At 34.8% G+C, this 26,445-nt stretch overlaps 1 protein-coding gene across 13 annotated transcripts in view; it reads right to left on the bottom strand.

Annotated features, from left to right (window-relative positions):
- LRRC4C (leucine rich repeat containing 4C) overlaps nt 1-26,445 on the bottom strand; it is a 510,287-nt gene that overhangs the window by 275,987 nt on the left and 207,855 nt on the right. For all 13 annotated transcript variants that reach the window (XR_014693267.1, XR_014693268.1, XR_014693269.1 and 10 more), the window contains one exon: nt 16,416-16,505. The gene's annotated coding sequence lies outside the window, so the exon portion shown is untranslated. The remainder of the gene's footprint in view (nt 1-16,415; nt 16,506-26,445) is intronic.

The following is a 26,445-nucleotide window of genomic DNA, read 5'->3' as shown; positions in this document are numbered from 1 at the left end:
AGAAAGCAACAGAAGATGTAAACACACGAAAGTGATACTGCCACTCCAATTCCTTTGTATGTTTCAAGAATGAAATGCAATGAAATATATAATTTAATTTCTTTTAGATAATGGATTTCAGAAACTTGAATTCAAAAATAAAAATGAAATGTCATGAAGAGAGGTTCAAATATCAACAGCTAATTTATCTTCTGTTTGTACTGCAGGTTAAAAGCCATGACCTTTAACAGGCATTCATGTAATCAAACAATAAGCAATGTATTCTAACATACTCAGAAATATGCAGTTATCCTCATAAGTTTTAATTTGAAGACGTGTTTATTTCATTTTGGCAGGAAGTGTTAGAAAAGTTTGGCCTAAATTCAGAGGATATTTTTTGGATAAACTTTCATCACAGAACTGCTTTATTTATATTTCAGTTTCCAGCCCCTCTGTGGAGAATGCCATTGGACACTGAAATTAGAAAACTGAACAATGTGTGACTTTCTCCATATGACTGTGAGGGGAGAACATACTCATTTACCTTTTCTGGGGGGAAGGAGAAGGGACTGTAAATGTCTGTTAAACAACATCTACTAATACTAACAAATACTAAATTGTATTTGTGTGTTTCTAATCATGTACATGTGGCTTGTCACACTGTACTCTCAATAACAGAAGTAATTTAAGATTGCATGATTACTTTTTTATTATGATTAGTATGTTTCTCCTTTGTTTCTAATTTTCACAACAGTACTTATTTGAAAAGGTCAGAAATACCACTGAAAAGGAAGAGTAAGCTGAATTTGCAAGAATTAATTTAAGTACCATCTTTGTCCACTTTAAATACTGAAAAAAAAAAAAAATCAGCGATTAAATTATTCCATTAGAAATATTTTAATAACTCTTTCACTTTGTTCAACTGAAGAAAGGAAGAGAAAATGCCAAGCTCATGCTGAAATGGAACAAGTTTGTCATTTCTATTCTTTTTCAAGATGAAGGATGGAAAGGGTCATTCATTTCACATTGCCATCTCTTGAAGTTCTCAAAAATAAAAACAAATTCAGCTGCAATCCAAGAAGCATAAGCGGTCATCCAAGAAACTGACAGTCTCTTTGGGGAATGAAAAATGACTGTCAGCATGAGAGACAGTGGGTGAAGAGATAAATCCCTAGCTGTTCTTAGTTTGCCTGTCATTATTTACTTCTAAGGTCTGACTAGTTTGGGGAGATGTCAAGGGAGCAGCTGTCAGGCTGAAGGCAACAGGACTGGGAAAACAATGTAAATTCCTATTAGAATCATGATTGATCATAACGTGTACCATGCAATCAGAAAAGTGTAACAAGTAGACAAAGCAAAAAAAAGTAGTAGTCATGCTCTCACAGTTAAAATCTTAGCACAAGGATAAACAAATTGTCTAATTCAGAGTTGGCAACAAATACTATGCTAAAATGAAATCACACTGGAAATTAAGATTTCTTAAATCTCAGCTCTCTTCTTTGAGGAAATTTCATGTATGATAAACTTTTACAGAATCTAACAAACTTATTTAAATTCTTAATATCTTTGTAGTGGAGCCAGAGAAGAGAGAAGTTAAATATTTGATTGAGATGCACATATCAAGTCTTCGTGTTTCCCTACAATTCTTCGTCCACATATTTAGTAAAAAAGTATCAGTACAATCTTTATTTATTTATTTATTTATAAGTTGAAAATGAGGAACAACGAGGACAATAAATATCACAAAGCTATAAATGAAATCTACCACTGAGATGAGAATGTATTATCATAGAACCATGGAATATCCCGACTTGGAAGGGACCCATAAAGATCATTGAGTCCAACTCCTGTCACTGCACAGGTCTACCCAAAACTTCAGACCATGTGACTAAGTGCACAATCCAAACACTGACAGGCTTGGTGCCATGACTATGTCCCTGGGGAGCCCAATCCAGTGCATGACCATCCTCTCAGTGAAGAACCTCTTCATGATATCCAGCCTGAACCTCCCCTGTCACAGATTGACACCATTCCCTTGGGTCATTAAAGAGAACAGATCAGCACCTGCCCCTCCACACCCTCTCATGAGGAAGCTGCAGACCATGATGAAGTCTCCCCTCAGCCTCCTCTTTTCCAGGCTGAACAGACCTAGTAACCTCAGCAGTTCCTTGTACATCTTCTCCCCTAGGCCCTTCACCATCTTTGTAGCCCTTCTCTGGATGCTCTCTAACAGGTTCACATATTTCACATATGCATTTCTATTTCATAGTCTTAAAGGGGACAAGTCTTTTACTGATAAATTGTACCTCAACTGATCAACTAGTGACACGTCTCTTCCTTGAGAGTAGGGCTGAATTCAATATATCAATTTATTTATCAATTCATTTGATTTCTGCAGTATGAAGTGGACCAAGTGCTCTCACATGAAGAGTTTTTTCTTGGTTCAGGCCTCCATTATCTGGGATATTAAACTGAGGGTTTATTTCGAACAGTTAATTCAAGATGGTTAATTAACTACTTACAACCTAGCATAGCAGAAATGTAGTATATGCATATACAAAAAAATATATGTAAGCTTTTTGGACGTTAAACTCTTTGAAGCTGTGATACAACTGCTGAAAATTGTCTCAGTTTTCAGTACAATAACCTTGAATTGTTTAATATTTAATAGCTTCTTTCCACCACTGACAATATTTGATAACTTCTTTCCACCACTGAAGAAATTTAAGCATGGAATTATTCATTTTCAAACATCACAATTTCCTTTCCATTACATTAGTAAAACATGAACTTTTCAAAGATAAAATGAAAAAGATCTCTGAAAATACCTGTCAATATCTTACAGCTTTACATTAAAAGAAAAATTAGGAACTAAAAAAAAAAAAAAAAAAAAAAAAAAAAAAAGGTAAAATTATGTACTTGTTTCTGTGTGATACCCACCTCCTGACATTCTAATCACTACTGTTTTTTTTTTTTTTTAATTTAAATTTACTTTTTTAAAAAAATTCTCACTGTGGTGTAGGCTTCACTGATATACTTTAAAAGTTACTGAGCATGTGCAAAAATAATAGGCTGATTATTGACATAACTCGTTAACAAATTGCTGTCACATATTTTAAATGTAGCTGGTTATTTCCATAACCATTCAAGATTTCATTGCAACAGGACTGTAACCTCTTTTTTTTTTTTTTTTTTGGCTCCTTCAGGCATTATGTCTGAAAGCATAGATAGAAATGTTGCATTCCTACCCTGAATCTTCAGTCAACTTCCCTCAACTATTAAAAATATGCAGTCTATAGGACATACTTAATTCATTTGTACGTTTAATGGAAAGGAATATAGCAAATATGTTCAGGGAGTACATATAAATATTGAACAGTTTACCCTATCAGTAGCAAAATGGTAGTGTTTTTATTATCTCTTGACAATAGTTCTTGGAGTAATTTTAAACGTTTTCTTAAAACTGATCGTAACAGATTAATTCTTGCTTACAGGAACCAAACAAGGAAAAGAATTATTTAATGTTCAAGCAGTTGGTGCCTGAACACAACACAGCAGCTACCAGCAACTCTTAACCATGTTACAGCCATTAAACATTCTTCTCTATCAGATTAGGATTAGTAGTCTAATCAATGTGAAAATAAGTAAAAAAACAAACAAACAAAAAAAAAAAAAACAGGCAAATGCATCAGGATAAATTACTTGCATTTTATCTAAATTGCATTTGCAATTTAGATAAAAAGCCACAAAATTTTTATCTAAATTTTTATTTAGATTAAATTTTATTTAGATTAAATTTTTAAATTTATCTAATTTTTTATCTAAAATTTGCATTTTAGATAAAAAGCCACAAAATGACAAATGATCTAAGAAAATCAAAAAATCCAGATTAATCTTCCCAGGGATTAAAATTTATTAGAAAATGTCCTGAATGTGAGACTGTTATCAATGACGTTACACTGTAAACCAGACATAGTATATTAAAGAAAGACAAAGTAATAATAAATGAGAATTTATTTTAAAGGTTACTTATATTTCCTTGGGAAAACCTAGGACTTTACAGTTTTGCATATATGCAGTTTACCAGATAGACAGAAATGTCTCCCTTTCTAATTCTCAAAATTGCTGTTAACAAAAAATGGACAATTCTAGAACTGATCTCCCTGTTGTTGTTGTTTTTCTCATTTTGCTTATATTTATAACAAATTTACTCTAAATTGTTAATGGAGGTCAGCTTTTATTTCTCTAGTGTTCAGATAATATTCACTCATTGTGATCTTTGAGTGAGCCTTTTACCAGTAAAAATCTCCTCAGCAGACAGAAATTGAATTGTACAGTTGTTTTTTTTCTCAACAATAGAAGACAAGCTTTGTGTCTCTCCTGTGAAAATCAGGCTCCTATTCCATAACTTCTGTCTGAAAAACAAAAGTTCCCCTTCTAACTGAATAGCTCTGGAGCCCAGCAAACCTTACTGGGAAAGAAACACAACTGTTGGCTCTTTCATCTATTTTTTATTTGAAAAATAACATTATCCCACTTGGTAAAAACAAAATAATAATAATAATAAATAATAAACTGCAAAGCACTTGTCATATATTGTTTTTTTAGATATAGATGTTACATTCTACAAAATTTGTAGAACACTAATCTGTTAGTTCTTTAAATGACCCTACTGCTCCTGTAGCATTTCATGGATGAATCACAGTGCTAGCTTATCGGTATATTGAGATATCAATTCGTTCCCTTAAGTATATTTGACTGCATCTACCATGCTGTTTATCAGAACCCCCCACCCACCACCACCTTTAAGGGTTAAAACTCTCCTTGACTGTCAGCCTCTTATGGTTTCAACATACCACTTTAGACACTAAATTGTTAACTTAGACTTCCTGCACATACTGCAGGATTTTTTTTTTTGTTTGTTTTGTCTGTTTTTTAATCTAGTAAAGAACCTGTGTCTCTCAGTGTATGAAATTACCTTGATGCAGAGTCTTCATACCTGTTTGAATACAATAACAAAAAGTTTACAGCATCTGTTCAAATGCTGAGGAATATTACACAAACAACTAATGATGTATTTTTCTTCCTATGCTGCATATAAGCAAATGATTGGGGCACTTAATAAAGCTACGCTGCTATCAGAAGTAAAGATATTGATGGGATGGTATTCTCTACAGACAGGCAAAAGTTCCCATCTATGGTCCCTCCTGGCCTTAAACCATCACTTGACTCTATAACAGAATTGTTTACTGCAAGCTGAACAAGTCACATTTAACCTCAACAAACAGTCAAATTTACAGGGAAATGTACCCCACAGTCTTTCTGAACCTGCGTTCAAAAAGAATGTGATTAATCAAACAAGCTTTATGTTAATTAGTCTAGATGAAATCATCTTCTGTGCTTCTGCAGTAATCATAGGGTGAATGAATGTATAGAACTAAAGAGCAAAATATAAATCCCACAACACCAGTATAGCAAGATACATCAAGTATCCTTTTTTGTTCTATTTTGTTTTGTTTTGTTCAGATAATATCAAGCAAATTGTTAGTGTTTTACAAATAATTATCTACGAAGCATTGTGCAAACCAAGAATATAGACAAAATGTCAATAAAGTTAAGGCGTCAACATTCTGTAAAGCATGTGTGACTCATTCTGTATATCTTAAATATTTTTTTCAGGAATGTGTTTTTCCTGAAGAGAGTAAAATCTCAATTTTCTAATAATCAGTTACTCTGATCAAAGACAGCAAAGGATAACAAGGCCTTTCCAGAAGTGAAATTGCAACAAACACTATGAATGACGAGTAAAGGAGGTGAATATAGTTTTCTTTCTGGCTATGTTGTGTAATACATTGCCATCAGCAGAAAATCAAGCAGATACATCAAGCAGAATTTCATCCTTTTGAATGGTAAACCATGATGTAATGTCATTAGATTTTTTCAGTCCATTTTATATGTTTATGAGCCTTCCAGTTATATGTATTAGAGAGACTTTTGCACTTTGCTGGTCTTTCAGATATGTTTATGAGAATGAAATAGAATAGAAAGTCATGTTCAGAACACCATGAAAGAATTCCTGTGAAATGGAGGAGGAGTTAATGACATAGAAATTGAGTCAATATGGTAGCAAAGCTATTTTGTATTGTTCCTTAAAGTGCTTTGGGACTTATGAGGACAATAACATCAAGAAAATAGAAAGCAAAATGTAAGGATTATAAAAATATCATTCTGGCTTAACTAGAACAGATATAGAAACATTCATTCTCCTTTTTGCTGCTGATTCATAGCATGCATTGAGGAGTAACAAACAAACATTTGCTGTAGCCTGGCAGAAAGTGCACAGAGAGTGCAAGAAGTCTGGGCTTGCTGCTCATATTTCTGATCCCTTTTCACCTCCTCTGGCTGAATGCTTCTGTGGCAGTTTGAAAAGTGGCTCCAAATGGTACCAATATAGTAAATGGGAAATGAGCAATGTTTTCTCTCTCTCTCTCTCTTTTTTTTTTTTTTTTCCTTCACATTTTATATTTTTATTTAGGGAACGTCAATTAATTAGAATTTGCCATTTTAACACTACTATTTTTACCAATCTTTTCACTGGGATATTGTCATTAAAAGGCATGTACTGTAATTGGAGCATAAAACATGGGCATTTATCCAAGCTAACAGCTAGTGACAAAAAGAGAAAGAGCTCATATTCTAAACTATTTTCCAATGGAGATACGGAGACTATGAAGGTTCTGCAAAATCCAGCCTTTTGATAAGTGACCAGTCTTTTGGTAAGCTTTTCTCCTTTAGGACTCTGAAACAGGACTGTTCTCTGAAACAGGACCGTTCGCTTAGGAGGAACCACAAGATCCTCAAGAAGATTTCTCCAAACCCTATTTTTCAGATGTTACTTAATTTTATTTTTTTTTAATCTTTGTTTTTCCAAACGAAACCTCCCAAAATTCATAGAAGAATAGTAATTTGCATATTTTAAGATCTTGAATACAATTAAAAATGAGGAAAAAAAATCAAAGAGGGTCTAAAAATTTAAATCACTGTTGGCTAGCATCACATCTGCATTCAGATGTCCATTTTCCACAACTCAGATCAAGGAAAGGGAACAGAATATTCTGCTTCTCTAGCAGCGTCATTATTCTGATTTTGTTATGCTCTATTTTACTGCTTTTACTTAATTCAGTCCCACATGCTCCTGACAGCAGCCTCCCATGATGTAAAAACATCTTTTCTCCCTCAGAATTTGGTCACTCAAAGCTCACCAGCTGACTGAAAAGGGCTGCCACAGGCCAGTACACAGCAATACAGAGATTTCTGCACTAGGCCTGGCCAAGGAGGTTTCCAAGAATTACACATTTAGTGCCTTGAGACAGCCTGTGGGAGCTCTCTAATTCTTCTGTCATTTTGATCATGTTTGGAGAAAGGAAGTGATCCATTGTCAGGCTCACAGTGTGCAACAGCAGGAATGTCTAAGCTACACTGATGGCCTGATTCATTTCAGACATGTTTAGGGTGACAACACTGTATTCTTCATGTTTGATAGTATTCGCAGCTTGCTCTAGTCACAAGCCTAACCACGACTTCAGAGCTACAGCATATGAAGCTGTATTTCAGTGTGAGTGTTAAAACAGTTTGTAGTACTTGTTGTGCTAACTGAACATCTCATGAAATTTCAAGTATTTCCCATATTAATCCACATCTATCTTTCTCTGTGTATTTACTGCATATTTATGGAAATAAATGCAAGATAACCTCCAGAAATCTATGCTTTATTTATCAATCATCTACCTTATTCATTAGCCAACTGTTTGTGCTTTACTATGCATTTTTAACTATACCACTTAGTAATGAATTTACTTCACTGGAATTTATTTTAATTTTCCAAATGAACTTTTAAGCAGCTGCTATTTCACGTAGTATGCATTTTGTGAAAAACAGACAAGAGGAAATAGCTCTTATTTTCGTCTCATACTATCCTCATTACAGTGGAAGTCAATGTAAGGAAAGCATATCGCTTCTTCAGGCAGAAGTATGTGTTCATGCCCATACCATGCCTTAAAGTATTGTTTTTTCATGTTACAAGACATGCTGCCATAAAAAAATAAATAATAATAATAAATGCATGCATAGAGGTGGATGCAGACCACCACTACTGAGCATAAATGTAGAGAGAGAAACATTTTTGATTCCAAGCAGTATCCAGAGGGACACAAAAGCACAAAACAGAATCGAGAAGAGAACAGGAGCTTGTGCATCAGAGAGAGAGGGGGAGAGAGCAAGAGAGTATTGGTAAATAAATGTCAGAACTCTGAACAGATTTGGAATTCAGTTTAGTGAGGAAAGAAATAAGCTGAGTTTTATTTTAGCCAAACAGCATTATCCATGCTTAATTACTTGTTCCTTACATTTTAAGTATTTCCATTTATAGAATCGATGGTTATCTAACAGAACTGACAATGAATACTGGAACTGAGGGGATGTATCTCTATGAAATCTAAATTTAGATTATATAGAGAGTTATAAAGCTAAATCAGCCAACAAATCAGCCAAAGATCTCATCTATGAGGGAAGCATATCTGCTAAAAAACTGTACACAATAAATGGCAAACTATATTATTGTATGAAGCTCATACCTTTATCATGGTGTTAATGAGTAGAATATCAGAAATAAGTTGTTATGGTCACACAAATGCAGAAATTAGGGTGGAAATTATTCTCAGGGACAATGCAGGTTTTAGAGAAGGGAACCATGGCTGGAACTTTTGCTGTCCATCCCTCATGACATAGATACAACTTGTGATATCATCTTTGCCACTTTGCTTGAATAACTACTACAGGACATACCTCATAAGAATATGAGAATCACAAAAGTAACAGATTTTTTATTCTTTATTTTTTTAAATGAAGCAGTTTGGGACATTTACCAAGCAGCAGAATTGTAGCAGACTGAAGCTTCAGCAGACACAGGTAATGGCAGGATTCCAATAAAAACAACTGCAGCCACAACAAAGCACCAAGGCAACAGCTGGCTTGACATCAGTACCTTAAAACTAGGGAATTTCAAGCATGACTTCTTGGTATGGGTGAAAAGTGTGACTCTTATGTGTTTTTGTTATACAGCATTAAAAGCACTGTAATACTATCAAAATTTTAATTTAAAAACAAGGTCACTTTTATCACACACATTTTATCCTGACATATACTTCACTTTTATCATGACATATGCTTCATCTCAAAACAAGCTGCAGCTGTTCAGGGTGGAACATGGAGAAGCCACTGCTAGCTGTGTGGGGCTGAGCTGCAGGCCATGCAGCAGCGGCAGCAGCCCTGTGCCTCCAGCCAAGCTGTGGTCACAACAAATTTGAATACAAGGGAGCAGCAGCAAGCTCTAACACAGTGGTCCAAGTCTGTAAACAAGCAGGAAATTACTGTTTAACAGAAACGAGCCCATAATAAATATATACAAAAGCATAAGATTTTCTTAATCTTCAGTCACTCATTATAGCTTTTAATTCTTTGGTCCAAGAGATGACAGGACCATATATCAGAAACAGTCCACAGCTAAATATTCCTTCTAGCTTCTCTGCAAAACCAAGGGCCCTCAGACTGTTGAAAATTCAAGTACAAAGCTATCACTCTGGTATTTTAAAAGGAAAACATGAAGAGTATGTCAATTGTATACTTTGATATTTCATCTTCAGGAGGAGGATAAAAACTTTTGTGTATATATAAATGCTTTAAGGATATTGTGAAAAAAGCCTGACATTTGCCAACATTCTGGGTATAACTTGGGACATTTCAGCTAATTAATCAATATCAATCATGCCGTATCTACCAGAAACATTTCAAATTTACAATTGGTGATGCACAGGATATATTCTTATTTTTGCTGTAAAGTGACCTTCAAATTGATGACAAAACATATTTCATGGTAACTTCACTGTCAGACATCTGCAGTCTGAAAACTGAGAGAATACAAATGAGTCAACAGAACTTTCAGTTTGTGAATAGGCTGTATTTAATATATGACACATGGTATACATGATACACAGTGTACTTACAAGGTTGCTGAGGATAACAGGATCTAAGGAATGCAAATAATTTTAATATCATTAAAATTGAGGTAATTTAAAAATGTAAATAAATATTGCTGCATCTTCCACTGTGTTTAGTATGCATGTAGGATTACAATAAACAAACCAAATTAAATGTGGTCTTGATGCAATTTAATCAAATACCTTTTTTAATGTCTTGCTGCTCTGGGTGTGTGGAAGGAATTAGATATCTATTAATATTAGCTGTATTTTGTATGAAACAATATGAGAGCTTGAAACATGACATAGTTTTCTTATAAACCAAATAAATCAATAAACACATACAAATCCTTTGGTAATCTGGTAAGTATGTTTGTTTTTATTTATCTGGTTTTTATTTTTTTCTTTGGACAGGAAGCTACAAATGCACCACTAATTTAAACATCATTTTTCCATCATCTGAATGCTCTTCTCATATCCATACACATAAGTAGATTAGATCACAGTGAGAGTACAAGAGCAACAGAGTCATACTGCCATTACTTTTGCTATAACAGGTTTAGAAGTATTCACTTTAAATGATGGATGGGGAAAAACAACTTGAAAAATTTACATCTTACTTTAAGAGGCTACTGAAAATATATTTTACATGACCTGCATAAAGCTTTCAGAAAATGCAGTACATTTTCTTTCTAAAAGAACAGTATCAGTAGAATGCCTCCAAAAGCTTCAAATTTTACCACTGACAATTGCATGCTGCCAGACCAGAACTTGCTTGCAAACTCAGAACGTAAGAATTAGTGAGCCAAATACAAAATATCAAGAAGACCTTTGGTGTCACACTTCAAGAAAGAGGAAGATTTTGAAAAGAAAAACAAACAAACAAACAAACAAAAAAAAATACATCAAAACTTGACTGAAGCAACACAAAGATGATGTCAAATGGCATTACAGGTGCCTACCTGACAGCATACATTCAACAAGGCAAGAAAACTGGTTCTGTTTTAAACTAGCTCTGCATAACTAGAAAAGCCACTCTGGGAATATATAGCACGCCATAATAAAAAGTCGTGATTTTTTTTTTTCCACAGTTTATACCTTGAAGCACAAAAGAAAAAGCATCTTTCAACATTCATTCACGTACTGTACACAGGATGCCACAATAATTTATGCCATGGGCAAAACTTGAAAAAATAAGTGTACTGGTATATCACAAACTAGAGGAGATTTCCTATACTGACAAGTGCTATCAATCTGTCAAGCAAAATGTGCTTTCCACAAAGGATGGTATTTCCTGTTTAACTTTTAAATATCTAAAGAAAGATATTGAAATCTGAGATTGCACTGTATACTTTCCTTATAATATGTGGGGAAAAAAAAATAAAAAAGTACCTCTGTAGTACAATTCATCATATCTACCTTAAAAAACTCACATAAGTGACTTTAGAGAAGTCAGCTTATATCCTCTCATACATATCCTGCCTAGTTAGATCTTAGATAGCTAAATTAACCAAGATGAATGTAACCCTAAATGCCTTAGAAACTATTAGTCCTGCTAATTCTTTTACAACATAATAATTACCCACAACTTGGTTTCAAGGGTCTAACTGGTAAACCCTTATGCAATGAATCAAGGAAGAGATGTAGGTCTCATCTCAGTTATTTGCAGTTGATTACATAAATCTCGTGTTGCTTCAGTGAGTCCTGACCACGCTCAAATGAAAACTACTGTTATGACTGGGAAAGAAAACAAAGTTGTTCATTTAGCAACCTACTTGGGTGAACTGGAGAGAAGCTTTTGTAGTTTTGTGGGAAGAAAAAGCAATTTTTATGTTGCACTAGAAGTGCAGAAAGCAGCTCTCAAGTTTTTCATCTTTGCATGAAAGGAAATTTATGTTCAAAGTCACAAAATATATGAACTTTTTTTTTTTTTTTCAGAAAAGACTACAGAGTCAGTGGACAGCTAAGAACTTACAGGTCCTCCTGTGGGCACCTCTACTGAAGAGTTTAAGAAGAGTGTGGTTAAAGTACTGTGATACAAAAGCAAGCCATTAATAGAGCCAATCAGGTAGGAAACCTCTTCTTCAGACAACATTCTTAAATAATATTCTTTAAAAAAAAATTGCCACTCTTCTTGAAAAATAGATGCTTTCTCTCTCATATACTTCACAGAAATCTTTAATACATAGATAATTACAATCTGTGTAATTTTTCAGGATGAAAATCAAGGATGTTGCCTTGATTACTTTGGATGGGGAAAAGAAAAACCAAGGCCTCTCTTCAAACCCATAATATGATGGTATTTTATCATATGATTATATGATAAAAATGTCCTTTTGACATTTTTTTATGAGCTTCTTGGAATCCAGTGACAGCAACAGATTTGGCCAGTATTCTGTGAACATTTTAATTTCAGAGTGACATTTTAGTGTTTGTGTGTTTTGCTGCTGAATTTATTAGAATTTAGAGTTATACAGATACAGCTGATAAAAGCATTAATCAAAGCAGGCTCCACAGAACCTGCAAACAATAGATGAAGTGTCTACACAAAATATGATAGATAATGGTATAAAAAATAGAAAAAAAAAACTCCAAAATAACAGAGAAAAGGACATAAAGCAGACACTTAGTGAACATAAAGTGACTTAATGGTTTGTGATAAGGATAGAATGTACATGTCCAAATAAGGGTAGAAGTAGAGTCTAATAATTTTTGATCACTGTATAAAAAGACCTGTCAGAATCCATGCATTCTTTGTATGGGTCTTGGGTAGCCTGCATAACATTGTTCTAATACTGTATCGACACACACGGAACATTAGCATCTTGTGTGTGAGATCATGAGTGTGACAGGGCCATACCTTGTATGTATACCCACTAAATGAGGAGGAGCCGTTGCCTCTGAACCCAGCCTGTGGTATGTTTTGAAACAAGAATGGTGCTGAAGTTTCCAGACTACAGAGCAATAGACCTCTGGCTATGATTCAAAAAAACTGACTCACAGTACCAATAGGTTTGCTTTCTCTGACAAGGGATGAAATTTAAAAGGGATATTAAAAATTGTCACAGCCAGACTAGAAGCAGAATAAAAAAATAAAAAATATATTTATTAAATTACATTAATTTCTCAACATCACTGCCAACAAAGTTAAGCTCTCTTGTTCTATTTGTAAAGCAGGTCAGGGAAACCAAAAAGACATTCACAGAAACTGACTGAAAGCCCCCATGTGTAATATAAGCAGATCACAAAGACTGGTTACTAGGAAGAAGCTTTATAAAGATGTTCAGTTGAGACTTTACTCATAGCACCTACACAGAGGTTGTCTCATGTAGAATGTGTTTACCTGGGCACACACTACAAATTCCTCAACTTCAGACCACAGCTGAAACTGATGAAACATCAATGATTTAAAATAACTTAAGATTCCACCTCTTTTGCTCCAAAGGAAAAAGTTTAACTTAGTACTTTAGCCCTATGTATTAATAATCAGTAGCTTCCTTATAATTTAAAATGCTTATTATGCCTTTCAAATGATATTCTTACTGTGCAACCCACAGTTCCCTCCCTCACACGTCTGCTTAAATAGGAAGAAAAATTCATTCATAATAATAAATTTAGACCAAAACCGAAAACAACAACATTGTGCACACTTGCAAGTACGCATCCATACAGTAGTTGCAAGGGAACATATAATTATTCAAATAAAATGCATGCCTGAAATTGAATTTTTATTTCAAATTAGTTTGTAAAGAGTATGATTTGTCTAATATGTTATTAGAACCTCTTCAGATGAAAGGAGAAAAATGGATTAATAACAAAGAGCATACTGATTGAAATCTAATTTCTGTTATCACAGCTAAATGCTATTTTTGCATGCAAGCTGAAGCTGTGTATTTTGTGATACAGTCCCATAGCATATTGTCATTCATTTCTGTGTTCTTTAAGAGCCATTTTCTGTTGAACTGAAAATAACGGTGCCTCATGTAACTATGCAATATAAATGCTTTCAGTTAACAGTCAATTCTCAAACAAGAGAAAGAAATAATTATTCCTGAACAGTATTTTCAGGTGAAGAATACTACCCACATAAAACACCTTTAAAAATAATATACGCCTGATTATCAGCACTACTCAGATGATTAATCTTTCCCTCAAAGCACATATCGATCCCTAGCAAAGAATTTCAATTACATGAAATAATTCCATGTATATTTCATGAATATTTTGTAAAAACAATCTGAGTTCTTTGCATTCGGAAGTAGTTTAGAAAATGAAAGACACTGAAGACAGTAAACAGCCAAAAGAGGTGGGCTGTTGTGATAAAAAACTGAGGACAAATATTTTAGTTTTATTTTAGTTTCAGCCAATTCATATTTTCTGATGAGAAAAAAAAATATATTGAATTTAGATCAGTTCTCATCAGCAGCATCACTCTGTTGCTACCAGAATCCCTTCAACTGCTGAATGCACTGAAAATTATGTGCCAATGCACGTGTGTTTAGTTACCTTGTTAGGTGCTATCCTGAGGCACTTAGAATGAATACTGGGTGAAGTGCATCTTCTGCTATCATTTTACACAAACAGAGACTAGGAGCAAGTACCTTCCAGAAAGTAAGCAGTGAAAGGAATTAAAAGTACCATAAAATTACAAGGACTATAATAGCAGGAAACATAAATGATGGGACATCATATAAGGAAAAGCAAAGCTTCTTGCTGAGCTTCAGCCGATAGCTACACAGTCAAGTTAGTCCAAGTGGGATCTAACTTTTAGCCTGAAAAATAAAACAGTACTAATCCATTTAATTTTTATTTCAAATCGATCTATCTCAAAAGCTAATGAGCACATCAAGTAAAAGAATTCACCTTTCCAATGTATTGATGAAATATTTATTTTCTTTCCCTAACAATGAAGGAATTGATTTTAAATCATGTAATCAGGATACTAAAAGTATTTATGAACAACAAAAACTTCTATAGATGCTCATAACAGGTGCCCAGTGACTTTAGTTTTCCCCCAATGTAATCCTGCGAGAAGTTACAAACATCGTTGTAAACTTTGTAGCTAAAATGAGAATTTTGACACCATTTTCCCAAGACTTCCAATTTCTTTGACCAGAGGACCACTTTTACATCATCTTATTCAGTCTTACCAGAAAATACAGACATACTGCAGTTCTAATTGCAGAGCATTTAGATCCTGATTTGGGATCCCCAACACTACAGTTGAACAATCAGATTGAAACCATTTTTTCCTTCAATTAATAAATTATTTGCAAAATACCATCTTTTATTAAGTAATTTATTATTCAGGGTTGTCAGAAAAGTTTACACAAATGAAGGCAAGCTGCCTGGCTGTATGGTAAAAGCCTAAGGGTGAGGTTTGCTCATCAATATATATGACACCATCTCAGCTGATAGCATTTCTACTCTTGCCGCAACTTCTAGGAAAGCTGCAGTCCAGGAATCATATGCTGAAAATACTGAGTAATAAAATGCTTAAAATCCTGCTTTTGCATGACTGCACAGCTATTTGAATGACAGATATACAGACCTCAAATACTGAAGACAATAAAACCATCCCCACAAATGTTTGTGGGCAGAGGAGACAAACAAAACCAAAAACTCAGTTGAATCAATTAGCCTTTCTAAAGTCAAATGAGACAGCGATTCAAGCGACATCCATCTCAAGAACTAAAGGATTATTTAGTGGACCTTAATCAGGCAAGACATGCAATGAAATTAAACAAGCAGATTAAAATTAAAAATTGTCATCCCCTTAGCAATATCAGAAACAATATTGTTACCAGACAAAACAATGCTATGTGCACATCATGGTGAGAAGGAATAAATAGCCTTTTTCTCTTTCCCTTGGGTACTAGTGCATTAAGTCTGAGAAGGTAATTAATGTTACTACACATTACTATGAATTTAATCAGAATTTATGTCTTTGTCTGCCATTGCGTAGTCTTGTTTTTCAAGTTCCTAAAAAAGGACTGCTATTTTGGGGAAAGGTAACAAAGATAGAGGTTTATCTAGTGTCACGTCATTCTGCTGACAAGGTAGGCCATGCATCATCAGCTTTCCTTTTTTTTTTTTTTTTTTTTTGAGCTTTACTTATCAATTACTATTAATCCTGATTTGTGTTGCCATGGATTTTCCTGAGCAAAGGTTATGAATGCATAGCAGAGCCTGATGGAGATTAATGTGCAGAATAAAACAAAGGGACAAAAATACCTTCAGAAAAGTATGACCTCAGACATGATCTGTCATATTACCTTATTTGCTGCTGCGATAAAAATAAATTAAGAATCTCCAACCAACAGTTTCTTTGTTAAAATTGAATCATAATCACTAGATAAACTGAAATTTTAATCAGCATTACAGTAAATGTATTATACTTACATGTTGTTCACAGTATTCAATGGAGCATCGGCCTGCTTGCTTTCCAATTCAATAAATAATCATGGTTTCTTGCAATAAAGAAATTCATTTCTGGAAAGACAAAACAGGAGGTTAAATGTTTTTTAATAGTTTTTTTCAGTAGTCACGCACTGTAAAGCAACATATGAAAATAAGGTCTCAGCTGGGAAATTACAAGTACATATTACAATTTCATTTAAAAAACTTCATAAGTCTTTATTTGTGAATGCAAATGCATTATTAATATTTTATGAGAGTCAAGAATACATTTCATATATAGGTGAAAAGTTACTTGAGCTGCAGGAAATTTATTTTTTCTGTTTTTTTTTGTTGTTGTTCTGCCAACAAGAAAGTTTATGCTTTTCAGGAAGTACGCATTCCCAGTTTCAACAAACAAGACCTTTTACAAGCACAAGAAAGTAGAATATTGGCATCTTGGCTTAAACAAACAAACACACATTTTTCTTATTAAAATAAATAAATAAATCAATCCCTTGATTATTAATGGCAGAAGGATTTGAAAGAAATCCTCTAGATGATATTCCAGAATACCGCCCATTATCCCTTTTCAATATTTATTAATGAGAACACACGAAGAAAAGAAACAGGCTGAATAATAGACTCTAACAGTGAAATCAGTTTAACTGCAGAGCAGACTCTAAGAGAAAGAAGAATCTCTATAGCAAGCTATACTTATATATATAACTTATATATATATAAGTTTATGAGATCCAGTACATTCTTTCTGCTCTGACAGAAGCTTGAGTGAGCTCTACCATTTTCTCTAGGAGGAAATAAGACTGAATTAAAACATTTTTGCTTCCCGTACTTGTAAACAAATATCCTCTAGTTTGGATAGTCAATGAATTTTCTTTCTTGCTATCAAAATATGGTAAGATTTCTAGTCAGTGTTGTAGAATATTCCTTGCTGTCAACAGAGAATTTCTATTATTATTATTATTATTGAGACCTTATTCCTGCAGATTCCTGAATAACTCATTTAAACCTTATGATGATATTCTTGTGTGTGTAGTTTGTTTTAAATTACTCTTTGTGACCCCCTGTAAATCCATCCTCAGCTATTCTACAGATGAGGATACTAAATGCTGAGAAAATTTGACTTAGAAGTTCTTATTAATTTTAACCCTGCCAGGTCTGAAAGAAAACATTACTCTAGTGTAGTAACAGAAAACTACTGAGGCTGATCTGCAGTGAGAGATTCTGTTAGATGGTATAGTAAGTCTGCTTCATGGCTAAAACCTCATCAGCTATTTACAAGGAAACACGTGATGGCACGCAGGTGCTTGTGCAATGAATGCAGGTAGCAAGATCCAGCTCTCCAGTTTTGTCAGCCCTTCATGGAACAGTGATTCTGACATATGGTATTTATCTAGCCATAAAGAAAGGCAGACTGACTTTAAGCACACATGGCCAAATTCAGCTTGGCTTACAACATTAAATACACCAATATAGAAATGCAACAGTGTAACTTAAGGGACTGGAAACACACTAAAATAATTACCTTGTTCTGGTAATTTTCAAGTTTTAGGCACATATCAGTAATCTGAATTTTTAATAAATCTCACCTTTCAAGAATTCTGGAGTTAAGTATATGACATCAAATGTCACGAGCTTAAAAAGGTATAAAACAAAGAGTTGCCTTTACAGGCTGGTAATAGAGTATTGCACATTATTTTTCTCTGATAGTTCAGTCCTGCCAGCTACCTGGAGAACCATTTGCTCCTCTCAGAAGGTGTTCAGTGACTCTTATTACTTAACCAATTAAAAAGGGCTAATTTGTACTCTATTCCAATTGTGTGCTGAGGACAAGAATTCAGCATGATGACAAAGCTCAGATTTGGAAGCAATGGCACATACCTGTGAAGCACATTATAAAGCTAATGTATTGTAGTGGAACTCTAATACACCTCCTATGTGAAAAGAAAGTTACTAAGGCTGGCCAGTCTGTGCTGGCAAAAAGGAATAGGATTGCTTGCCTAAAAGCTGCAGCCTTGCTGGAAGTCATCTTCTATTTAAAAAAAATATAAAAAAAATAAAAGAAGAAAAATGTAGAAACACCTCCTATCTCTCTCTGATGTTTCTGGTAATCACATATTAAAACTCATCCTCTGGAAGCAACTGTTAATATTGCAGAATCTCTTGCCTACTGAAAGGAGAACCAAATCCCTTGAATCAACACTCCCCTTCCAGAATTTGCCAAAGCAAATTGCCTCTTCTTCCCTTCCTTACTTCTATAGAAATATAGAAATATACATTTTATAGGTGGTGACATGGCAGGTAAAACCTAGTGCATGAAGCAATAATAAGAAAAACTATATATATATAAAAAAAAAAAAAAATACTGGAGTAGAAATACTGGTTAATTTTTCTGTTTGGAATAGTTTGGAATACTCTCATTAACAGCTTGCCTGGTTTGACAATTTCTAGCTGTTGTTCAAAAGTCATATAAGGGTTCACAGGGAAAATAAACATTAGGCAAAACACTGTACAATCATCTCTAAATTTCTAAACTAGATAACTGTAGCCTTCCCCTCAAAATTTGTCACCTGTAAAAAACAAAAACAAAAACAAAAAAACCTTTCATATGCATCTTGCATCTCACCTCTCCTGACTGTTACAGACATGTCTCCACAGATTCAAGAAAAAAAAAATTATAATCTAAGAAGGTAGTGGGTTGATGCAGCCTCTCAACCTTCAGTGATATGCTTCAGTTTTGTTTCATTGACATGTACATGGCCACACAGTACTATCATTATCAAGTACTATCTAGCTGCTACAATCATCTACAAACTGTTAATATATAGTGTATGTAAGCAAAGATCACTAGAAAAAAAATACCAACTGTAAAGACTAAAAAAAAAAGAACAGAAATTAAAACCAGAGAAATGTAAAATTTGGGGGAAAAAAAACAAAACAAAACAAAACAAAACTGTTTATTGACATTTAAGAAGCAATCAGTATGAAGCATCATAGATTATAGTTCTGGGAAGTGGCAGAAAGTAATGGCTGTAGAAAAGAAATCTGCAGTAGAACATAGCCCTTTGAAGTACTTTGCCTCAAGGCTCACTGACCAAAACCATCACTACCAAATGTAAGGAGTTGGAACCTATGTGGTTATTACGTACAAGTATCTTTTCTGACAACTAAGTTTTAATTAACGTTTCTGCAAGTTTGGGGCTACAAATTAACAGTGGCATTCACAATTACAATAATAGCAGACATTTAATCATAATGACACATTATTGTTGTCATTATTTTTGTACTGTTATTGTACTATTCTATTTTACACAAACATTAGTCAAAGCTGTTATAGTGATGTCTACACCACTGAAGGACTTCTGCTCAAAAAACTGTAGCTTAATGATAATGATTATATTTAGCAAAATATGTAAAATTTATCCATTATCAATACCCCAGAGCAATGCCACTTACTTTTCTTTATTAATATCCTAGAAATACAGGATTTCAGGAGAACTCAGCTCATTATGTGGCACATAAATTGATTTTCTAGAAAATACTCAAGGATCTTTAGATAAGCTTCTGATCCTTTGCCCCGGTTAGTCTTAGAAACTATCAGCAGAAAGCATCCATGACATTCTTATGCCATTCTTCTCCTATTCTTAAAATTGTTTTCCTAATGTCTTTAAAAGCAGCAAACAAAACCACTATCTTCTTGTCTCACCTGCAGTGAGCATGAAAAGCATGAAAACCCCTGATCACAGCCCTCAGAGCAACAACCCGCTCCAACCTGGAAATTTTACCTTAATTTTTGCTCCTGCTACCAGACCTTCCATTACTTGTCAAAACTTTTCGAGTACACAGACATAAACAAAGTGCTCCATTCACTGTTAATTCAAGTGGAAACATTACTGCCAATGCCATACACATAATTTCTGTTACCTTTGTTTGTGGTTTTGTTTTCTTCATACTTAACCTCTTCAGCAGCAGTATAACACAGCAAACACAGTTACTTTAGAGACTGCTATGACCCACAGCCTACAATGCTGACCTTTTCCAGCCCCAGACCCTGCATGTTCAATGTTCCAACACTGACAATTCCCAGTTCCTTAACTTCTGAGGCAAAACATATGATAAAAAACTTATGTACAACTGTGTTAACCTATTTTCCACTGCTCTTGCTTGTATTTATTTTCTTTGCTATTAACTGTTGAAAATCAGTTTGTAATTCACTTTTTTTTTTTAAGATTGACAGAAATAAGGTTATTCAATACTTCAGTTTTCTCTATGACTTGTTATTTGATCATTTACCACAGTAACATCTTAAAATATTTTTCATATCTTCTTGCAATAGTTTTCTAAACCGATCATGTAGAGTGCCTTAGAACACTTTTGTTATAATTCTCGTTTTGCCCCAGCCTTTCCAATTTAATCCTGACGTAGACATTGCTTCCATACACAGCTACAACTTCTATATGCTTTTAGTAAAGTTACTTTTTGATGTTCATATTCTTAAGAACTGAGGCTACCACACTCTTTTTGATATATAGGTATTATTTCATTTTTACCATGAAGACAACCCATAGCACTGCCATGCAAAGTAAATGAAGTTTCCTGAATAACAGTAGGAGAACTGAGTTGACTCAAGGCCAACCAATTAGCCCACAACAAATTTTGAAATGTAAGTCTGGATTGCAAGTGTTTAGTGCTAGTCAGTCACTGTAAATTAACTTAGAGGAGCAAAAAGTAATACCATAGAGGGGAGCCAAACAATGTTTATAATGAGCAAAAATACGAAGAAGATATAACCACTGAGCATTCCCTGCTGTTAAAAAAGAAAAAGCTGAATTGTGTCTAATTTCTGCAGTGCGGGGAAAACAGAAGGGCCAATTAAGGACTGCTTCAAGTTCAATTTTCATCTGGAAAATAGATTAGCTTATCTGGATCTTATACAGCATTGCTTTTACATTTAGACTGAATTCTTTGCCTTCAAAATATTAGCATGCCAATACAGGAGAGTGGCATGGACAGCTATTCAATCAAAATCCCTTTGGAAATTTAGAAAGTAGCAAGGAAGACCCAACACAACAGCAGTACAAAACAATTCAACGTAGCTCTGGCTTTATTCAAATAGAAATATTGGAAGTTATACAGCGAAGCAGAATTAACTATAAGACCTAACATTTTAGTCAATATTTCTACTGCAAAAAAAGTCAAATAATAGATACCGTAATTAGTAAAAGCTCAGCTTTTTTTCATCCAGAAGAGAAGATGGCACACTTAAGTCTTTTTTCTAAGGCACTGGTTCAATACAGAGTCATTGAAGAAGAGCAGTGCCTACAATTGCTGAGTTTATCTCCTTACTTGTTTGGCTGTGCATGTTCTACAACTGCAGTGTAAGGAGCAGTTAGTGAAGACTAAATGAAGACTGCTTTAAGCAGTGGTCTGAGCAGCACTTGAAGCTTCCAAGTGTGTTGTAGAGCTTGTGAGAGATGATAAATTATTGCAAGTGTTGCAACTGCAGGCACAGTTACAATATTAGGTGGTGATGCTTTGGGGTTTAAAGCTTGCCCTATTTCTTACAAATGAATTGAAAGGCTTAGGAATTTTTTTTCTGCAACACCACTGGATAGACTTACTCTTTCCTAGTACAACCTCCTCCTCTCCACTTCCTAAAATAAATGCATTGAACAATGCCAAGTACTGCCCTGACAAGACATAATTTTTAGTTTAATCAGCCTATTTTCAGCATTTATCAATATGAAAGGCTGAAGAATATTTTCAGAACCCAGGAGGCTGCTTTCTCCCATTAAGAAACAAGCTGGTACACTGGATGTTGAGGGAATACTGCAAATAATGTAGGCTCTAGTTAATCTTTTCCCCATTTTAGCCAAATGCTTTACAATTCTCTTTTGAAAATTTCTATATTTCCTATATTTCAAAAGTCCAGGGTCAAAACTCTGAAGAGAAAGAAAAGGCAAAACCAAAATTCTGCTTCATTTCTGGCAGTGTATCTGGGTTACTGTGGGAAAAAAATGCCATAGAGAAATGGGCCAGGAGTTTGTGAATGCTGGTTGAACTGAGAGGTATTTTATGTCAATGGACTTTAATGTGTCCTGACAAGAAACAATCAAAACGTACAGGTTAACACATGCAACATTCACTTCATTTTCTATGTCAACCTCATGAACTTTGCCATGTTACCTCATCTTCCAATTTAGTGAGGGAGAAATACAAGTTTCTGGAGATCACTGATGGTTAATAGGTAATATACTTGCATGCAGCTCAGAAAGAATAAGGTCAGAGCATAAGTATAAAGTGTTTACATGCTTTCAGGCCTGGAGTTGCAGCTCTGCATGTAATGAAGCTATAGCAAGTTTGGTTGCAATAGTTCTGAGTTCTCAAAAGCAAGTAGAAAGGAGAGCCTCACTGTATCAGTTAAAACAGAACTAAGGAAACAGTACACAAATTTTACATTTCAGTTCTGGAATGGTCTTGTACTTAACATGTAAGATGTTAATGCCTCTTTTATATTATATATATATATATAAACACAATTGTTTAGAACAATTTTTATATTGTATTGTATAACAATTATTTTTATATTATATTGTTTATAAATTATTATAACATAATATATATATATATATAATTATATATATATATATAAACATAATTGGCAATTTCTTAAACTTAACTGAATACTGCAAAGTGTTTATTTTCCAATAGGCCTTCAAATATTTATTACACCCCCTTTGTATAAAAATACTTGCATGAAGTTACACTGTTAAAATAGCAGACAACCTGGAAAGCAGACAACTTCCCAGGCAATACCATGGGAACTCAACGTCACTCATGCAAATCTGACGGATGGAGTATTTTAAAAATAAAAGAAATGACTGCAGGAACTGCAATAAAGTAACAATGTGCTGTCAATTATAATAAAACCAGGAGACAAACCTCAGGCAGTAAGCCTTGTATCGATGTGTTCTTCAGATCTGATATGGGGATGGCTACTAGGCGATCTCTGTTAAACCCAAAGATAAAAACTACAGATTATTTTCAAAAAGTCCTAGCAGTTCCTGAGACAGATGCTTTTCCTAACAGTATCTAAAAGGCTATAACATTCAAGAAATCAATTATCAAATAGCAATTATAGGTCTATCGTACAATGTTTGGAACCATTTAACCTAATTATGCTCATACCGCTGTGTATAAGTGCCTGCAAAGAATTGCAAAGAGCTCTGAAGGTGAGCTGAAAGTGAACTGCAGGCTGTTTAAGGCTAGAGATCAGATGAGAATTATGACAGAAGATGTGGGGTGAATTTAGTCAAAAAGCAAGGGAAGTGATTTCATTACGTGAAAGACCTGAGAGACCTACAGGTCATAAAGTGAATTACCTAGCATTATGCTAAACACTTTCAGAATATCGGCTGGGAGTATTTATGTTTACAGGATGCAGCTCATTTGTGGAGAAGACAAGTTGTGATTTGTTCCGAATTTCTGACCATTTTTTTTACACATCCTATAGACCTGCAATTCTGATTCAGTCGAAAGCCCTCCCACTCTTCTCTCCTGGCATAATGGTCTTTCTCATTTTAAACTATCTTGTCTGAGTCATTATCTTATCCTGAATAAACAGTCCATTCTCCCACCCTTATTACAAGCTCTTAAGATAGCTGTAGGAATACAAATTATACATAAAGCTACATTTTCTCAGGGACTTTAGTACATGGGAAGTAACTTTCAAAGGTTATAGCCTAAAAATACCCCTTATCAGCAATTTCAAACCTGTAAAACAATGGAGCAAACAGTAAGACTCAACAAAAATACCACACAGCTTCAGTGAACAGCAAAAACTACAACAATATTCACACTGATTACAGAACATATTCTACAAGATGTTCCTGACTGTTTTTAATGGAATTTTAAGATCAGCGAATTAAGAGAAAAAAAGGTTTTAATATAGCTGGATTTTAGGAAATCATTATCCAACAAAATTGTAACCTCAAAAAGAATCAAAATTAGTTTGGATAGTATTAACAAATAATAATGAAAGCATTGTTTTCTGCAAAGATTTACAATAGATTAGTATAGAAACTACAATTAATCTCTTCAATACAGACTTTAGTGTCAGGGGCCAAGCTAACATCACTAACAAAAAAGGATAAATAAATTCACATGCTTATTCCACCTGATTTTAATTTGCAGGACAAAATACCACAGGCTTCTCTCTGTTTCTCTACTATGTGGAGAAAGAATATAATGGTCAAAGATAAGGATCTCATGTTACCAATTTCAGAGACATTTCAGTGAAGAATCCAGGCTAATAATTATACAGTTAATGGTTATTTGGATGATCCATTCCTTTGAATTTTGAGAAGAATAATCATTTATTCAAGGAAAACTTTTATTTTGAAAAATTGGTCATATTAAAGATTCAGTTTCTGGTCTAAACCACACAGAAAATAATCACCATTCCTACTAATTTAAACTTTTGTACCCAGCATCTGGAAACAAACAATAGCAGGGTCTTGAACCTTAAACATTAGAAATCAGTATGCTGCTAATGAGCTATTGGCTTTTCTGCTTTTTTTTTTTTCTTTTCTTTCTTTGATTAAAGAATTGGAAAAATATAAGATCTTAAAAAAATAAAATAAAAACAAATCCACAATAGAAAAAAGCATGGTTTGGTCACTGAAATTGACACTAGATACAAAACTGTGATACTAATAATATACTTTCATCAACCCATGTAGAGTCTTTCAGTGTCCGAGAAGAAAATAATAACGTCCAGAAGTTGTAACATCTTTTTAACCCTTAGGTCATTCCTTTATTAAAAAAATACAAATTCACAGAACATAAAGCAAAAGGACAGAACATAGAGCAAAATCTTCTGTGTTTTTCAAACCTGTTGATATATGTTGATATATGTTGATCTGTGGCATATTTTGAGAAGTCTACTACAGGACACTTGAATTATTTCAAGGTCTAGTGACAGATGCACTCTTTTTTTCCCTGTATACTATTACAGAATCACAGAATCACAGAATTTCTAGGTTGGAAGAGACCTCAAGATCATCAAGTCCAACCTCCAACCTAACGCTAGCAGTCCCCACTAAACCATATCCCTAAGCTCTACATCTAAACGTCTTTTGAAGACTTCCAGGGATAGTGACTCCACCACTTCCCTGGGCAGCCTGTTCCAATGCCTCACAACCCTTTCAGTGAAGAAGTTCTTCCTAACATCTAACCTAAAACTCCCCTGGCTCAACTTAAGCCCATTCCCCCTCGTCCTGTCACCAGGCACGTGGGAGAACAAACCAACCCCCACCACGCTACAGCCTCCCTTGAGGTACCTAAAAAGAGCGATAAAGTCGCCCCTGAGCCTCCTCTTCTCCAGGCTGAACAAGCCCAGCTCCCTCAGCCGCTCCTCATAGGACTTGTTCTCCAGGCCCCTCACCAGCTTCGTCGCCCTTCTCTGCACCCGCTCAAGCACCTCGATGTCCTTCTTGTAGCGAGGGGCCCAAAACTGAACACAGTACTCGAGGTGCGGCCTCACCAGAGCCGAGTACAGGGGGACGATCACCTCCCTAGCCCTGCTGGTCACACTGTTCCTGATACAAGCCAGGATGCCGTTGGCCTTCTTGGCCACCTGAGCACACTGCTGGCTCATATTCAGCTGACTATCCACCATCACTCCCAGGTCCTTCTCTGCCTGGCAGCTCTCCAACCATTCCTCTCCCAGCCTGTAGCTCTGCTTGGGGTTATTGCGCCCCAGGTGCAGGACCCGGCACTTGGCCTTGTTGCACTTCATGCAGTTGACCTCAGCCCATCGGTGCAGCCTATCCAGATCCTCCTGCAGAGCTTTCCTACCCTCAAGCAGAGGGGTACTTTCTCAATGACACTTACTCACCATTTTCTCAACGACATTGCTTTTAAAATACCTTTAATTTCTAGATAAAATGAGCCTATTTAAAAAGAGGAAAATGAGATACAAATTCCGGTATTATAATGATGATTAAATGGAAGA

The sequence above is a fragment of the Aythya ferina genome (assembly GCF_964211825.1).
Source record: "Aythya ferina genome assembly, chromosome: 5".
NCBI lineage: Eukaryota > Metazoa > Chordata > Aves > Anseriformes > Anatidae > Aythya > Aythya ferina.
Note: the sequence above shows the minus strand (reverse complement) of the source record. Positions and strands in the feature narration are given on the sequence as shown.